This window comes from Sorex araneus, chromosome 9 (genome assembly GCF_027595985.1).
Source record: "Sorex araneus isolate mSorAra2 chromosome 9, mSorAra2.pri, whole genome shotgun sequence".
Classification (NCBI taxonomy): domain Eukaryota; kingdom Metazoa; phylum Chordata; class Mammalia; order Eulipotyphla; family Soricidae; genus Sorex; species Sorex araneus.
Window position 1 is genome coordinate 56973116 of NC_073310.1, and position 17608 is coordinate 56990723.

Here is a 17608-nt window from a genome sequence, read left to right on the forward strand (position 1 = left end):
TTCACTCGTGGCCCCATCCAAATATTTTTTTGGATCCACAGGGGCCATATGGTCCCTGGCTGAAGAATATTATACCAGTGGGCAAATATCAACGTCTCAGCAAAGTTGTATTCCTTCTAGAGACTCAAGGCACAAATTTTCCTATGTTATAATGGCAGTGTTACCTTTTTTTTAAAAAAAAAGATTTTTGTCATAACTAAATTACAAAGGCCACTTTTCTACATTCACAGCTTTTAAGAATTATGAAGAAGAGAGCTTGGTCAGGTGGGGCAGTGGTCAGTATTCTGCCAAACACACCTTTCCTCTAAAAGCACCCAGTATTGAGGTCTGCTCTGAAGAACTGATCCCTTATTCTCCCCATAAGCACACAGGAGTTTGTGAGGTCCAATTCTACATTTTAAAAATATGAGTACAAAGTCCAAACCTGGGGCTAAGTCTAAAGCATATACTTTAGTACAAATTTCTTAGAACTCTGATTATAAAGAAAAATTCACTGTATTTTCCAATTTTCCATCTAGTTAACAGACTCACTTGATTGATCTTCCTCAGTGATCTGCCCCAAAGAATGAATAAGCAGGAGAAGTGACCCAGTCCCCTGGACACATTATGCCCACCCAAGAGAGATCTCACAGAGCATCTTCGGAGTTCTTTGTGAAGGACTCGTTACTAATATATATATTCTACTGTCTGGACTTTGTCAAACACTTTTTCCCAAGTCAAGGCACACCTGTGCAAACCTGGGTTTGCGTAAAAGTTCAACACAACTTGAAACATTTGCAAAATAAAAGGAATTTTCCAGATATACTTTTACCACTCGATATTGAGACAGTTAAATTGTAATCATAACACCCAATAGTTTTCAACTTTCTCTCAGTACTGAATGAAAAACCTCGTGAATGCTAATCAATGAAGCTACTGCGTTCATTCGAATTAGGGTAACAAGCATGGACTCTCCTGTTCCCACTGCCAGTTTCTGCAGCCAATACAACCCTCATTAGCTATAAATAAAGTCATCTTTATGGCATTTATAGCTGAATATTTGAATCAATATCAGATACAGAAATGTCCTTGGTGACAACGGAACCACTAGGCTTAAAGAATGTAATACTGACAATGCAGGAGCTTCTTCATCCGTTTTACTCTGAATAGCATCATTTGATTAGTACACATAGGAGGATTAGTGATGGCAAAGTCACAGATTACACTGGCCAGAATTGTAATGCAGCTCAGGGACTCTCTGGGCTAGAAAATGTATAGTCTGTATCAGGTTACAGAAGGTCCCATTCTACTTCCCACGCTTTACAAATCATTTGACTGCTCTTAGTACCTTCTCATTTATTTATCTTCATTCACTCATTCTGCAGCTCTTTAGGGATCCAACATGGAAGATATGAAAATGGACAGAATATCTGCCCTCATTTTGCTTATTCTCTACCACAAAAGAAAAGGCTTCAAACAGCACACACCACACAATATGAAAAGTTTTATAAGAGAAGTCACGAAAGTAGAGAGAGGGAGTCAGGAATTGACTCAGAGAGCAAAATGAGGTAACAGCTCAGCCTGTGGAATGAGGAACCAGAGTTCCCTTCCGTGACTGAGTCACTATTCTTCATATAGCTCTGTGGTCACAAGAACAGAGATAATACAGTGTTTTGGGCAGAATGGGATTTTGGAGATTACAATAAAGAAGACTAAGCATGCTAAGTGCTATCTTCAATAATTAGAAAATGTCACAGAAACATATTTGAGACAGGATTTAAAGGACAGTTGGACCATACAGATGGAACATTCCAGGTGGAAAGAAGTTTCTTTTCCTCTGAATATTCCTTGGTACCCGCACATCTACCCACTATTTGTGAGCCAGTTAAAACTCTTAGGGGATAAGACCCAAAACTTTGTAACTTCCAGAAGCTTCCGAAAGGGCCAAGAATAACCCATTTTAGAGAGACTGGCATTGCCCTTTTATCTCTAGCCTAAGCATGCCCAACATCCTCTTAGAATTCTCACTGGTGTGTCAAAGGTAACATCTGCAAATCTTATTACCCTAGCTCCAAAACAAACTGCTTGTCCACTTCTACTCACCCATCTCACCTTCTGTGGATCAAATCTGAACTCTCCATCTCTGTTCTGGCCCCATGGAATCTCATCTCCAGAAAGCTGCAGTTTATCTTCATGATACTCAGATCTTTCAGTGTTATTCTCCTCTTTGAAACTACTGTCACTGCACTTAGATTAGACTTGAAGGCCTCACCAACCAGAATGCTCTTGATGATGAAGCCCTCACCTCACTCTTCTCACTTCTCACCACCTTCTCATCACTCACTCACTGAGGCAGTCTAGGTATAAACTCTCTTCTGCCTCAAGGCTCTAGATCTCCTTCCCTTCAACCTGAAACCTATATTTCAATGGAAGGGCCCTCCAAGCAGAGGCAGGAAGGTGAGTCATACACCCTGTATCTGCATCTTCTACCTCAAGTGAGTGCCTAGTGACTTCAGAAAATCCAAGCCGTGTTTCTATGTGTTTCTGGCTGGTCCTATGTGTCCATCTGGAACATTCAGGCATTGAACCGAATGTGTCATTCATACTCCTTCCAGCTTCCATCATTTTCTACTATTAAGTGAATTGTCCTTGTTCCCCTTCCTCCATTCCTTCTCTCCCTATCCAGAAATTAGCAGACTCTATAAAGCAGAACTATGCTCTATTTGAAGATAAACCTTTGGAAAATTCGCTTACCACTCAACTTTCCAGAAATCACAGGGCTGGAAAGAAGCCTTGAGCCAGGCTTCGGGTGGATAGGAAATTAGTAGGTGGGACACCAAGACACAAGGCTAGAACTATATAGGAGTACACATTAGGTTGTGTCTGGGGTGCTCCAAAGAAAAGAACCTGCAGAATCTCCCACAACTGTCTCTGATCTCCCTTCCCTAGACCCACTCAGCTGGGACAGTCCCTCCTCCCAGGTCACTGGGGAGCACAGTGAGAGACAGGGCGAAGCCCACTGCTCCACTGTCCCAGGTGAAAACAAGCTCCTGTACTCACCAGGGCAATGAAGGATGAAAGTAGATCTTAAATATTCTTTTTTTTTTTGCTTTTTGGGTCTCACCCAGCGATGCACAGGTGTTACTCCTGGCTTTGCACTCAGGAGTTACTCCTGGCAGTGCTCAGGGGACCATATGGGATGCTGGGGATCGAACCCGGGTCGGCCGCGTGCAAGGCAAACGCCCTACCCGCTGTGCTATCGCTCCAGCCCCTAGATCTTAAATATTCTTACCACAAAAAAAAGAAGGGAAAAAAAAAAACCACAGTCATTATATAATGTGACGCCAGGGGTTAGCTAAAGTAATGGTGGCCATAATTTTATAATAGAAACAAGCACCATATCAACAGGTTGATATATTTCAGCAGGTATAAACAGCCTCCAGTTCAGGACTGGAGTGATAGCGCCAGTAGGGCATTTGCCTTGCACACGGCCAATCTGGGTTCAATTCTTTCGTCCCTCTAGGAGAGCCGGACAAGCTACCGACAGTATCCCACCCGCATGGCAGAGCTTAACAAGCTACCCATGGCATATTCGATATGCCAAAAACAGTAACAAAAGTCTCACAATGGAGACGTTACTGGTGCTCGCTCGAGCAAATCCATGAACAATGGGATGACAGAGCTACAGTGCTACAAATAGCCTGGGGAGGTGAGTGGAGGCAATGGAGGGACAGATCCCCTGACCACCACTAGAGGGAGGGCAGGGCTCACTGTTGGGGCTGGACTGAGCTACCAGGGCGAGCCCATGTATACTGTACTGTACTACGGACAGGAACATAGGGACCCATGAAAATGGGCGAGACTTCTCGTGTGTCCTGACTGGTTTGGATGAAGCTGAACATTTTCCCCCTTCAAGCTGCCTTCAGAAAAATAATTTCAGTATACTGAAAAGAGCAGTTTTTCCTTCTCTCACAGAAGCCTGGCTGGTCTTTGACATGCAGATGGTGTTAGCCAGGCCTGACCTTTGATATTGTAAATTGTAGATTTTAGGTGCAGGCCCAGCTTTGTCTTTGGGATGTAAATCCAGGTGCCTGTAGAAGGTTTCAGTTTCGGTTTTGTATCTTTTCCTTCTCAGTTCTGTATTCTTTTCCCCGAGGCTATAGGCCTACCCATACAAGGAAACAATATGTTTCCATTGTCTCAATGTTCTCCCTGTAACATTTTTTGATGCCTTTGGTGACGTCACTATATTGCGTCCTTTAGAGGTACCATGATCAATAAAAGGAGGTCCACAAGGCCCTCTGCCTTTGCTAAGAGCCAGAGCGAGCCTTAGTCCTCCAATCAATGCTTTTCTTCCGCGTTCCTATCTCAGCGCCTCCGATTGCACGAACGTTCACGCAACAGCTCACTTTGCACAAAGACACATAAAGGACCAGAATGGAGACCTCTAAAAGTGAGAAGGAGGCCAAAAGGAAGAAGAGTTGAAAACCGGGAGTGCTACTGAAAACAAAGGGTCATTGTTTTGCCTCTGCTACAAAGGAGTGCTAGTTGCTTACATTTATTCTTAAAGATCAGGTGAGAAAGGACAGAAGCATTAGAGACGAAAGCAGGGTCAGAGCTGTCCTTGAGTTTCCACCACGCTCAGTCAGAAAGCACCCTTGTCTTGTAAAATAGAGGATCACAGCAGAGTTCTCTGGTGGGGAGGCTGGAGAGCATCTCATCCCTCTGAGCCAAGACTGACACACAAGGATACACCATACTGTGGTTTCCCAGGCAGGAGTCTAAGTTTTTATCCATGTCACTGTTAGGGCAGAGAAGGGAAGAGTATGACAATAATTATTAGAAATGATCACTCTGGGGGTTATGGTGCTGCCAGCAGGTCAACCTGTACCTGCAGGGTGAGTGCATCAGCAGCCCGGTGGTGCCTTCAAGCTTCCTGATACCCCAAAATCATCGCTGTGACTCTGGCTCCGTTTCCCCAGAAATTAAATGGCCAAAAGTTAGGTATGTGGGAGTCATGCTCACAAACCACCTCTGGCTCAGCTATACAAGCTCATTTATTGGCTTTGCTTCAGAGGCCCATTGGCTTTGCTTCAAAGATCAAAATCCACAATTAGGGGCTGGAGCGATAGCACAGCGGGTAGGGCATTTGCCTTGCATGCGGCCGACCCGGGTTCGATCCCCAGCATCCCATATGGTCCCCTGAGCACCGCCAGGAATAATTCCTGAGTGCAGAGCCAGGAGCAACCCCTGTGCAGAGCCAGGTGTGACCCAAAAAGCAAAAAAAAAAAAAAAAAAAAAAAAATCCACAATTAATCTGAGATCATGCAGGGTTGAACAGATCAGGGTAAATTGGAGGGGGATGGGTCAGTCTGGTGCCTGCCCAAGCTGAGCTCCTGGCAGCCCCTTGCTCCCATAATCCAAAATCATGGCCATGCCTCCAGCTGGATCCCACCATCTCAGGATGGACCTCACCAAGATATTGGTTTTGTGACAGAACTCTCCGGGATTTCTCAGAATTGGGATGGGCTACCTCCCCACACTTCCCTAAACTTTTGGAAGCAGTCACATCCACACCCCAAAGTTGCCACCCAGTTAAAAAAGCTATCCCAGACTTACCTTCCCCACAAAAATGCTGAACGCCCTGAACAAACAGGATGACCTCTTATTACCTTGATTAGGAATTGCAAGCCATCATGCACAAAAGGAGGGAGAGAAAGAAGAAAGCTGTCTGCCTTAGAGATAGGCTGAGGCGGGAGGAGGGGGAGTGTTGTTGGGAATGGTAGGAGGGAAATAGGGTACACTGGTGATGGGAAATGTATACTGGTGGTGGGACGGGTATTGGATCATTGTATGAGTGAAACCCAATCCTGAACAGCTTTATAATGGTCTACCTCATGGATATTCAATAAAAATTAAAAATAAATAAGTAAAATTGCTGTTTTCAACAGAAAAATAAAATGATCACTCTGGACTGAGTGTTGAAAGGTAAAGAAAAGTGCCCGCCACAGAGACAGGAGGGAAACTGGAGACACTGATGGTGGCAAATGTACACTGGTGAAGGGATGGATGTTGAAATATTATATGACTGAAACCCAATCACGAACAACTTTGTAACTGAGTATCTCTCTGTGATTCAATTAAAAATTAAAAATTTTAAAAAACCTGAATTTTCAACCATATATATGAACTTAATCTCAGTGATGCATTTTCTGTATATACATTTTATTAATTTAATGTATTTTATACAATCATTTATAAAATCTGATAAATAAAGGAGATCCAATATTGTCTATTTAGTAGAATAATAGATAATAGAGTACCTGCTTGATATACCTCTAAAGAGTTCATGGAGAAAGTCATTACAAAAATGCCAACCTAGATCCCTATAGTGTGACATGAGAACATCAAAATTTCATGAACTATAAATTAATAGTCATTTTCTCATACATAAAAACAAATATGGGGCCCGAAAGAGAGTGTAAGGGTTAAGGCTTTTGCCTTGCATGGTTTGACCCTGGCATCATATTTGTTTTTGCAAGTCCCACCAGGAGTGATCCCAAAGCATAGAGCCAGGAGTAAGTTCCAAGCACTGCTGAGTTCAGTTTAAACTCCTCCTGCCCCACCCCTCCCCACCTCCACCTCCCCTGCCAAAAGAAAAAAATATATACATATATATATATATATATATATATATATATAATATCTGTATCACTGTATAAGCCCTTGCATAAGCACTGTAGCACTGTCGTCCCATTGTTCATCAATTTGCTCGAGCGGGCACTAGTAACATCTCCATTGTGAGGCTTGTTGTTACTGTTTTTGGTATATCAAATACGCCATGGGTAGCTTGCCAGGCTCTGCCGTGTGGGCGAGATGTTCTCGGTAGCTTGCCAGGCTATCTGAGAGGGACAGAGGAATCGAACCTGGGTCGGCCACGTGCAAGGCAAATGCCCTACCCACTGTGCTATCGCTCCAGTCCATATGTATATACATATATATGTGTGTGTATATATATATATCATCATCATCATCATCTTCATCATAATCATCCCATTGATCGTTGATTTTCTTGAGCAGTCTCAGTAACCTCTCCATTCATCCTAGCCCTGAGATTTTAGAAGCCTCTCTTTACTCATCCTTCCCAACAGTGCCACATTGGAGGCTCTTTCAGGGTCAGGGGAATGAGACCCAGCATTGTTACTAGTTTTGGCATATGAATATGCCATGGGGAGCTTGCTAGGCTCTTTCATGCGGGCAGGAAACTCTCAGTAGCTTGCCAGTTTCTCCGAAAGGAAGAACTAGGCTATAAGATGTCACTTCCAGGAGCTTGGTTTTATAGTCTCCGGATGTTGGCCATTGATTGGATTACATGGTGCTGCACGGGGGTATGACCGCCTAGCTACTGGAAAATGGGGGATTTGAGCAGAAGAAGCCCAGTCCCAGTCCGAGCAGGCTTGGAGATCTCAGCTCCAGGTCCACAAATCTGGGTTCCTCTGCCATTTCCTTCATGTGTGAGGCTTGTCCGAATGTGTGGAGAGGGACCTTGAGCATGGCTGTGTCTGGGTTCCGGAAGTCTTCAGCTGCGGCGGCTCTGCTCAGGGTGGGGAGGGAAACTCAACCCACCCCCTCTGAGGGGCCCCGGTGAAGACAGCCAGACTCTGGTGATGGATCAGTTGCAGTTTATTCCAATCTCGTCTCCCTCTGCCTCCTTCAAGTCTCACCCACTCCCATATCCTTCCTGTTTCCCATGCTTGTTTCTCCATGCTCCATCTACTCACACACACACACACACACACACACACACACACACACACACACATATAAAATATATAGTCACTTTTTCTTCCAATACTCAGCAATAAGTTAAACAGGATCTTCCCAAGGTGACTGTGAAACTAAATTCTACATGTGTTTTGTTTCTAGGAGAAAAAAAAATCCTAAACAACCTACTTATTAAAAACATTTAAAATGAAATATTTTTGCAAACTAGACAAAAAAAATCATGTGTATGCCATTTGTTGGAAAAGCTGTCGCCCTTCCTGCCTCTCTATTTTTGTTGCGTGAGAGTTTGGGTTTCTAACCTATGGTCCATGCCCCCTCCCCCGAACGCGTCTCATCTCCCCTCTCCTCCCAGTCTCTGTCTCTGTCTGTCTCTGTTTCTGCCCCACCCTCCCTCCCTCATGGATTTTTCACAGCTCTACTTCAAGGTTACTGAACCCATTTTTGCTGCTGTGGGAACTTTTGGCTCTCTTGAAAAGCAACTTTAAAGTAATGTAAATTGGGCAAAGTCACAGCATGCTAAGAACAGAACTGCACTCAACAAGCACTAAACCCAAGGCTCTCTTTTGGTTTCTAGAGCAAAATATGGGCACAAGTTAAGATTTTTTTTCCCTGTTAAGGCAAAAAAAAAAACATTATGAATACTCAGGACTGAAAATATTATCTGTTGAGTCAACTTGTAAAGCACGACAGACAGCTCTGTGCTAGCAGGAATTACCAGCTGTAGAGTTTAGCACGGTGATTTGCATAGAAATGTAATCTTGTGCCCAACTTCACACGCAGGCACAATGTCTGCTCACAATATCCGGTAGAACCAAGAAACAGCCCATCAGCTCAGCCAACAGTGCATGCAAACAAGGATGGTCTATTCTTCAGCAACAAAGGTGTGCTGAGATGGCTTTATCAGGGGTCCTCTTAAGTACTTTTTTGTTTTCATATATCCCTTTGTTTTCATATATCCCTTCACTGATTAATTGGTGTTTCTTCCCCATTCCTCCTCAGTCAAAAATGTGTTTGTTGGGTCAGGGGGGATCCAATGAGAAAGTACATTAACGCAAGCAAGAAGCGAAGCTGCTCGAAGAGGATTCCAAAGACTTTGAAAACACGACCTTGGGGAGCCAAGCAACTGACCTACCAGTCCTCTCAGTGCCATCCCACGTTCCTGTTCTTGGTCCTGATTTGACAAGGGGACTCCAGGAAGGGCGGGGGGGATGTTTTAGAAATAGCTATAGCTCCCAGTTCGGCCACAATTTCCTCCTGTTTTTAATGTGCAGAATATACTGATTGATTGATTGATTGATTGATTGATTGATTGATTGATTGGGGAAGGGGAGTTTTACACAGCACCTGGCATTGCTTGGGGACCATGTTGCCAGGGATTGAACCAGGTTGGCTACATGCAAGGCAGATGCCTTATAATCTCTGTACCATCTCTCCAGTTCCTCCTCTCCATTTTCCATCCCTGGGGTACCAGTTTGTCCAGTCTTTCATTGCTAACCACCTTGTAAGGACCACAAGATGCCCCCCTGCAGTGGCAGGATGCCTGACCTACAGGCATATAAGGTCCACGAAATCAAGACGGGAGTTGGGAGGGTGGGGATCTAGCACTTGTGCTCGTCAGTGACAGGACATTCACATATGCTTCTAATTAACCTATATTGTATGGCCCGTTACAAACATCCAAATAGCCCTTGGCAGAAACCAGGTTCCCCTGTCCTGCCCCAGGAGACCCCCTGCCCTGATGGATGGAGAAGAACTATCAAGGACAGCCTGGCAGTAGGGCTCCCGTAAAGGCTGTAACTTAGAGCAGCAACCTTCCAGAAGCTCCAGGCTTGAGGGAATTCATGAAGAGGATTAGGCCCAACCTAGGAGAGATAACTGCATTTATTCCTAATTATTTCCAGCAGCAGATGTAAACAAACACCAGGGCTCCCTCAAGGTCATTTACAAAAATAACCACTGAGAATCCTGAAGATTTTTGCTTCTGACCATAATGCTGGTTCAAGGAGCCAGAAAAAGGCTAGAAGGCCAGAAGGGAGCCCCTAGAAATAATGTCTCCTATTGCTAATTAAACATGCGCTGTGTGTCAGAAACTCTGATTAGCACTTGGCAGGCATTTGCTTTCTCTTTTAAAATGTTTAGGAAAGTAACATTGGCTTAGAAGACTGTATATGTTTAGGAGTATAATAAGCCAACTTTTCCAAAACATGATATCATACCACATCCAGCAGCAAAGTACTAAGAGTCCTCCCTGACCACCCACTGTTCCCCTCTCACCTTTGGGAGCAGCCCTCCTCAGCCCAGTAACCTCCGCTCTGGGTTTGTTTTTGTTTATCTTTGGCATGCATTCTCACTTCACCTTATTAAGACCTCCTGTGATGGACACTATTTTATCCCCTTCCATCCATGTAGCAAATAATTACTGAACACCCATGGTGCTGTCACACACGTGCCAGTGAGCAGAGTAGATGGTATGGTGGCATGGTATTTAGAGGCATAGAGCTAATAGAAGGAGAAGTTTAGGACCTTGAATAGGACAGCCAAGAGGGGCACTGCTGAAAGACATTGCGGGAAAATGGGAAGGGAACAAAGAAGAGAATAAAATGTTGTCCAGGGAAGAACACACTAAATAAAAGGTGCCTTACATGGGACGTAGCTTAGGAGGAAATGCATGGTGCCCTGATAGAACAGGACAGAAGTCAGTATGGTGAATCCAAATCAATGGGGGGAGCATGTCAAAAAGAGCGAAGAGGAAGATAATCAGAAGGGATGAACTTAGTGTGGAAGGTCATTCATTTCACAGAGCTCATGGTAAGAACATTTTCCTTTACTGTGAAACTTTTCCATGAGAAGTAGGACCTGACTTACATCTTGGTAGTATTCCTCCAGCCTGTATAAGAGCCAAATTCTAGAGGGAGGCAAGGATTTGGGAAGCATAGCAAGGCCCTAAGAGGTACAGGAATGGTCCTGGGGAGAAAGAGTGGAGCCTTGATCTGGGCTGGTCAGATCTGGAAAAGATAAAAGCACAACTGCTAGATTTTTTGAGTGGAGTGAAGGATGGGGATGAGAAACAAAGAATTAAGGATGACCTCAAGGTCTGAGCGCTGGAGGGTCCTCTTGCTGAGAGAAGGGGAAACTGAGCCAGATAGGTGTGGGCAAGGGCCATTGCGAAGTCATCCAGAGACTCATCTATCCAGAAGGGATGGAAGCCAAGAGCAGCACCCTAACCTTAGAAGGGCACGGCTTGCTTAGCAAGACTTTCAGTTTGATCTAAGTAGAACCCACTCCAATCACTATTTTTCATTTCCTTCATATTTTACTATTTCATTTCTTCGTGTAATAAATGTTTACTGAAGGTCCAAGGTGCACCAAATATGGTAGTTCAAGGACACGGGGACAGCAAGAAATACTTTGTTATTCTTCTTACCAGATTTACAACCTAGAGGGAAAGCAATGAATTCGTGATTATGCAAATTCATCCACACCTGTATAGAGATAATAAAGCAAAACAATGACTATTTCCTAAAGAGAGGTGTTGGGAAATTAAAGTGACTTCTCCATGGTTGAATAGCTGGGGAGAGATCAGGTAGGAACACAAATACAAGTTGTCTCCATCCTGAACCCACTCACTTATTGTGAATGGAATGGTCAAGACCAGCCACACTAGTGAGTAGTTACAGAACGCAAGGAGCCAGTGAGCATGAGAAATTGGTTCAGGAAGTCCTGTACAATCTCTCAGTTCTATGATAAAGGTTTTGGGCCAAATGATCTCTACACCCTTCTCTGACTTTGCAATGTTGATTATATGATGTGACTGCATGTCACATAAAGGAAAGATGTAAGATGTAAGAGCCATACCGAATTTCTCTTATTTCACAGTCTATCCAGACTCAGGCTGAGAAATGCAGAACCCTCTCCTTGACTGCTAGGTCCTCTGATGTGACACGAGAAGGCCAAAGGAGTCAGGCGAGCAGGGACATGGCCAGTGGGACTCTGCCCTGAGACAGGGCCAGTGGGATCAGAGCCACCAAGAATGAGAGAGGACTAGAAATCCCAGACTAGCCGATCCACTAAGTTTAGATGTCCTAGGTGCATGCTTTCCGACCTAGTCTGGAATGGATCACAGGGATCTCTTTGAAGGGATTCCAGGAAATAGCAACCTTCTTTCTAGGCCCCAATTTTCTCTTTGGCTCCACACCCGAACAAAAGACTGCTAGATCATTCTTAAATTTATTTATTGATAATCCTGCACACCTATAATCTCATTATTTCTGTATTCTTTGTTTCCAAATTAAAGTTTTAGTCTCCCAGAAGTAAAATCTTGTCAAACCTGTAAGATTCATTCAGGGTCATTTTATCTAACAGAAATTCCAGTAATAACCCAAATCAAATACTCACAGCAGAAAAAGCATTTTAGTGTGTGCCTAAAGCATTTCTACATTTAGCTACTTTTGTGTTTAATACTGATTTATGGGTACTTCACAAATGCAATTTTTAAGCCACCATACATAGCCCAAAATCACAATATTCTTCCTGAGACTGTGATAACTGCCCTGACACATCTTCAAAATGCCCAAAATGAAAATTAAGGGTTCATTCCCTCTGTTCATTAATTGCAAATTACATACTAAATTAATGACCTTAATCACCTAGTACATCACCCAAAATAAAACAGTATTGTGCATCAACATAATCATGTTTTAAAGCCTATTTAATCACTTCTGCATTGTGAACAACCTTATTTTGTAAGTAGGGGAGGGAAATGAGATTTACATAAATTCTAGAATAACTCCAAATCCAATGGCACTAAGAAACTGCTAATAACTTAAATCTAGAATCAGTGCCTATAAACCTAAATGTGATATCAAATTATTATCATTGAGACAAACAACAATGAGTCTGCACAAAGTAAGTAGTTCCATTGTTCACATAAGAAAGACATATGAATGTTTTATTTTTCTGGTAAAAATAACAAAACTTATCAATTAAGTGAGGCTTGCATTTTACTACTTTGAGTGAAATGAACTTGAACTCACTTCATTAACCCAAGGTGAGTTTTGCACATACATGTTTGTTCTTCAGTGACTAAATATATGAATACTAAACGTATAAAATATTCCCATCTTGGTTTAATCAAATATGTTTAAATGTTTCTAAGGGATATAAATGTGCACACATATTGATTAACTTGCTACTATTGGATGTTTGAAGGAATTGATTTTTATTGTAGCGTATCCTTTCTCCACACTGCTGTACTACTCTAGACATTTAAATTATCATACTATCAGTGTGCCTAATGAGCGTGTCATTATGACCTCCACTGTAAATTAACAGTGTCTACTCTTCAAAACTTGCAATCTAACTACCCACAGATATTTCAGACATAGGAAACTGAGTTGGGTGATGATGTCCATAGCACAGAAAAGGAGGGCCAAAATGTGCTTGCAATTAATACATAGTTTCAAAGTTTTATATATCCAACCTTCTTTCCTCTCTTGCCCTCTCCAGCTTCCTCCTTTTCTTTCCCTTCCATGTCATTATTTCTTCTTTATGCATTTCCCAAAAACAGTATGACAGCGCCCTTCAAGACACTTTACCCTGATGAATAACCCATTCATTCATTTCTTCATTCATGTAACACCCTAGTTGCTGACCTACTGTGTGCCTGGCACAATGCTGGACACTGGGCACGGAAGAATGGATGGTAATGTCCTTCCTTCAGCGAGCACTACATAAAGGTGGGGGGGGTGAATCGGGAGTGAGGCCTCTGGGAGAAATCAGGAAAACCAGTCCTTTGCTGTCAAATACCCATTTCCCCCAACTTGTCTCCAGATCAGTTCTCTTACCAACCGTATGCTTGGAGACCACATACCAATCACCATCTAACTGAACCACCATCTAACACAATGCCTGGCACAAAATCGCGTTTGGCATGAATGGATTTCGGTAAATAAAATAAAACCACCTAAAAATAGGGCCAGGAGGAGCCTCCCAGCATCACCAAGTGTAGCCAAAGAAAGAAAAATAATTGAATAATCAAGTGTGCATGCGCATGGTGAATGGCTTTTAAAATAGTAAGTTCAATACAATTTAACGAGTTATCTACCTGTCCTCCGCAAAGGTGGCTTTTTGATACTAGAGGCTGAGCGGGATTCCAGTTCCCTAAGCACAGACAGCGCTACTCTGGAAAACAGGACCTGAAAATTTTATCGGTTCCTCTCAAATTCCCCGACAACCGCCTCAGGCGAGCGGAGGCGGGGCTGACCCGCTGCGCCCCCGCTGCCCTCTGCGGGGCGCTGCTGAGCGCGGAGCGCGGCTTCCAGGAACTTTTCTCCTTCCCCTGCAGAAGTTTGGGCAGCTCGAGAAGAAAAAGCTCCGTGGGGAGCCGGGGAAGAGAAGAAGAGAGCAGGGAAGCTGAGAGAACCAGAGAGCAATCCCGGTGTCGCCCGGCCCCCGCGACACCACCTGGCAACACCGGGCACCCGCGGCGGCGCCGGGGCCGCTCGATCGCCCTCGGAGAAGCGCCCCAAGACACCCAGGACCCCCCGAGGCTCCCATGGCGCCCCAGCCACGGTGGCGCCCCGGGGCGTTCCACCCTCTCCTACCTGGGATCGTCGCGGGGAACATCTCAGAGGACCCCAGCTTCCCTTTCCCAGCCCCGGGGTCCGAATTCTCAGCACCGTCCAGCATCGCCGCCTCGGGTCGCCCACCCTCTCCACTGGCCCGTTGTGTACCAGCCCGACCAAGAGCGCGACATCCCGCCCCCCACCCCCACCAACACACACAAACACAGCACAGCCTCGAGTGCGAAACCAGCCTAGAGCATTCGCTAGCACCCGCAGCCTCTGCCACCCGTTTCCAGGCTCACCCCTCCCAGTGTGGGGGTGGGGGTGGGGGTGCACGCCAAGGTCACCTGAACAGACCGGACGGTCCCCACCTTCAGTCTCTCTCGAACCCTCCCTTTATAACACTCCAGGGACCAGCTTCTTTCTGCGCCCTCAGCCCAGTTGCGGGGCGGAGGGTCCTCTCCTTTGGGCACCTCTTCACCCCATCAGGACCCCTCCTGGCGTTGCCCCCGCCCGGCCGGGTCCTTGCACCTCCTCTGAGAACGCTCACTTTCTCTCTGGGCCGAGGCTCCCTCGAAAGTCAGCCCCAGGTACCCTTCGAGAAGGCGGGGAGCAGAGGTGCCTCCCACTCGCTCCGGGGGAGCGCCCAGGAAAGCCACGCAAACTTCTCCTGCACTTACTTTGGGCCGAGGCTGCCGCCCCCTCGCCTCTCCTCGCTCTCCCTGAAGCGGCGGCTCCGCGGGGACCCGGGGCGTGGGCGCTGGCATCCCCCAAAAGCGCTCGGCTGTTAACTGCGCCAGAGCGGGGGGCTCCGGGCCGAGCGCGCCCGCGGCCGGAGTCCCGGGGCCGAGGTCGGGCCGCCTCCCGGGATGCTGCGTCGGGCGCCGCGCGCCCAGCTCCGCCGCCCGCTCCCGGGCGCCCGAGTTGCAGTTTCAGTTGCAGCCAGGACTGCAGCGCCCGCTCCGTCCTCTCCTGTAAACGACTTTCAATTCACCTGGAGGCTCGCGCGGCGCCCCCGCGGGCGCGCAGCGTGACAGCGGGTGCAGAGCCGAGGGAGGAGCGCGCCCGCCGCGGCGGCCCGAGTGCGCCTCCAGCTTCCCGGGCGAGGAGCGCGCAGCCCTCTCCAGCCGCTCTCCTCGGGACTGCAGTCCTGACGTCACCCCGCCCCCCACCCCCACCCCGCGGAGGGTGGGGTGCGGGGCGCCGGGAGGGGGGGTGTGAGCGGGCGTGCAAGCGCGCGCGCGCGTGTGTGTGCGTGTGTGCACGGGCGCGCGGGGGGCCCGCCGGGCTGCGTACCAGTCGCCACCGCAGCTGGCTGCTGCCGGGAGCCGGCCACCGAGCTCTCTGGAACGACAAGCGCCCAGGGGCGGCTGCCGTCAACAGCCGGGGGCGCTCGCCTCGCGATCGGGGCGGGACCCCGAGTTTGGTGGCGACCCCGAGCCTGATTCAGCGAGGTGGGGATGGTGGGGAGCAGGAGTTGGGCACACGCCCCAAAGTTGGAGGGTGTCCTCCATGCTTTGAAGCCGCTACCCTCGTGGCGTCGGAGGAAAAGGGAGCAGCCGATGCGGTCGGATGGTTTGCAAGCGCCTGCGGGGGTGAGGATGGGGCGCTCTCGGGGAACTCGGGGCTCCCACTCTCGCCGCAAGGTCCCGCGAGCAGAGGCGCGGAGGTTGCGCCCAAGGGCGCCTCCTGCATGCTGGCCGCCGCGCGCAGCCCCTCCGTGCCCACCGGGAAGTCGCTGCAAAGGGATGGCAGGGGCTGGACTTTCTACACCTAAGTCTGCGCGAACCTGGGAGAGTCTGCCAGAAGCTGGGCAAAAGTCCCCCCAAACGAGCAAGAGGTCACGGCCGGAGCTGAGCTTCAGACGCGCTCCACCAAGCCCTTGGGTCCGGGTTCGAGGCCTCGGACTCGGAGCAGAGTTCTTTGAGATTCGCCGGCTGAGGCAGCGTCAGAGCTCGCCCGAGTCTGCCCCCACGCCCGGCCGGATTGTCCAGACGCTAAGGAGCCACTCGAGTTTGCTCGTTCACTGAAGTTGTCCTGGGGCTGCTTAAATCGACTTTCTGTAGATTTACCAAATGAAGGGTCTAGAAGAGGTTCTGGGTCGGCGATGGGTTGTTTCTGGAGCGTGGCGACCCACCCATCTCTGGCTTGGAGCGCGCGGCTGGAGGGTCAGCGACGCTCGACCGTCCCTGACCCTGAGCTTAGCAAGTCGCCTGTCACACGCAGGGCGTCGGGCGCGCCGCGCCGCGGTGATTGCCTGGGAACTCAGCGGTTTTGTCCGGGTCGAGTGGCCGGCTGTGGTGTTCAATCTGCACGTATCTTCCTTCCCGAATGCAAAACGCTGTTATCTGAGATTCCCGTGATTCATGAAAATCCTTGTTTAAATTGGAAAAAACGATGGGGACAGAGGGCGGGGCGCGGAAGGGCACAGACCCCCGTGTACATCAACACTTTTTCACTTTGACTTCTTAAGTCACTAACAATGGGCTCTGCCCTGGTTAATGCTGCACCAAGAGAAGCTTTAACAAAATAAAAGCAAGTTTGGAATCTTAGGCCCCTCGGTTTACTAAAAGAATCTTGATTCTTTGGTTTACTATAGGAATTTCCACAGAGGACTATCGTATTGCTGGCTTCTTAAGCAGTCTTGTGGCTATGTTAACTATGGCTTGCATTTAACAAATAGTATAATTAAAATTAGCTTTTTGAAAAAAAGCAGCATAGTCCTATTCTGAACATAGAACAAGATGTCAAGAACAAGAACACTTCAGAGATGTCAGAAATCAGTGCTGATACCTGCGTCTGCTCACTCTCCTGGTTTTTAATTTGTAAACTTAAAAACACTTTGTCATCTTGAGGGAATTACATAACTAGATGCTAGTTATGCATATTTCAGAAACAGTTATTCTGCAGTAGGAATCACTGTTCCTGAAAAATGTTCCTTCGGATTAATAGTGTAGGAGTAAGCAAGTCATTGACAAAAGAATGGTTTGAAAACAAGATTGTGAGGTGACATCTACTTGGTACATTTGCACCTTCTAAATGGGGTCACAATTTGCTTTCAAGCATGCGAGGTCAACTGTTACTGGTTACCTTAGCAGCAGGAAGGTCATAGGAGACAATGACTATTGGATATGGCCACCTACACAGTCTTTTTTGACTTCCTCTGGGATTCTGTTCACACTTACAGAAAATGACGTTTTCCACACTCTAAGTTGATTGGCTGCATGTCTGTCTTCTAAGTTTACTAGGTGAACTGTTTTAAGAGTTCGAACACAGAAGCA

General features: G+C 46.8%; 1 protein-coding gene across 1 annotated transcript in view; it reads right to left on the reverse strand.

Annotated features, from left to right (window-relative positions):
* KIAA1217 (KIAA1217 ortholog) overlaps positions 1-15472 on the reverse strand; it is a 735067-nt gene extending 719595 nt beyond the window's left edge. Inside the window, exon 1 of the mRNA XM_055117899.1 lies at positions 15008-15472. The gene's annotated coding sequence lies outside the window, so the exon portion shown is untranslated. The remainder of the gene's footprint in view (positions 1-15007) is intronic.
* Between the last annotated feature and the right edge of the window lie 2136 nt (positions 15473-17608).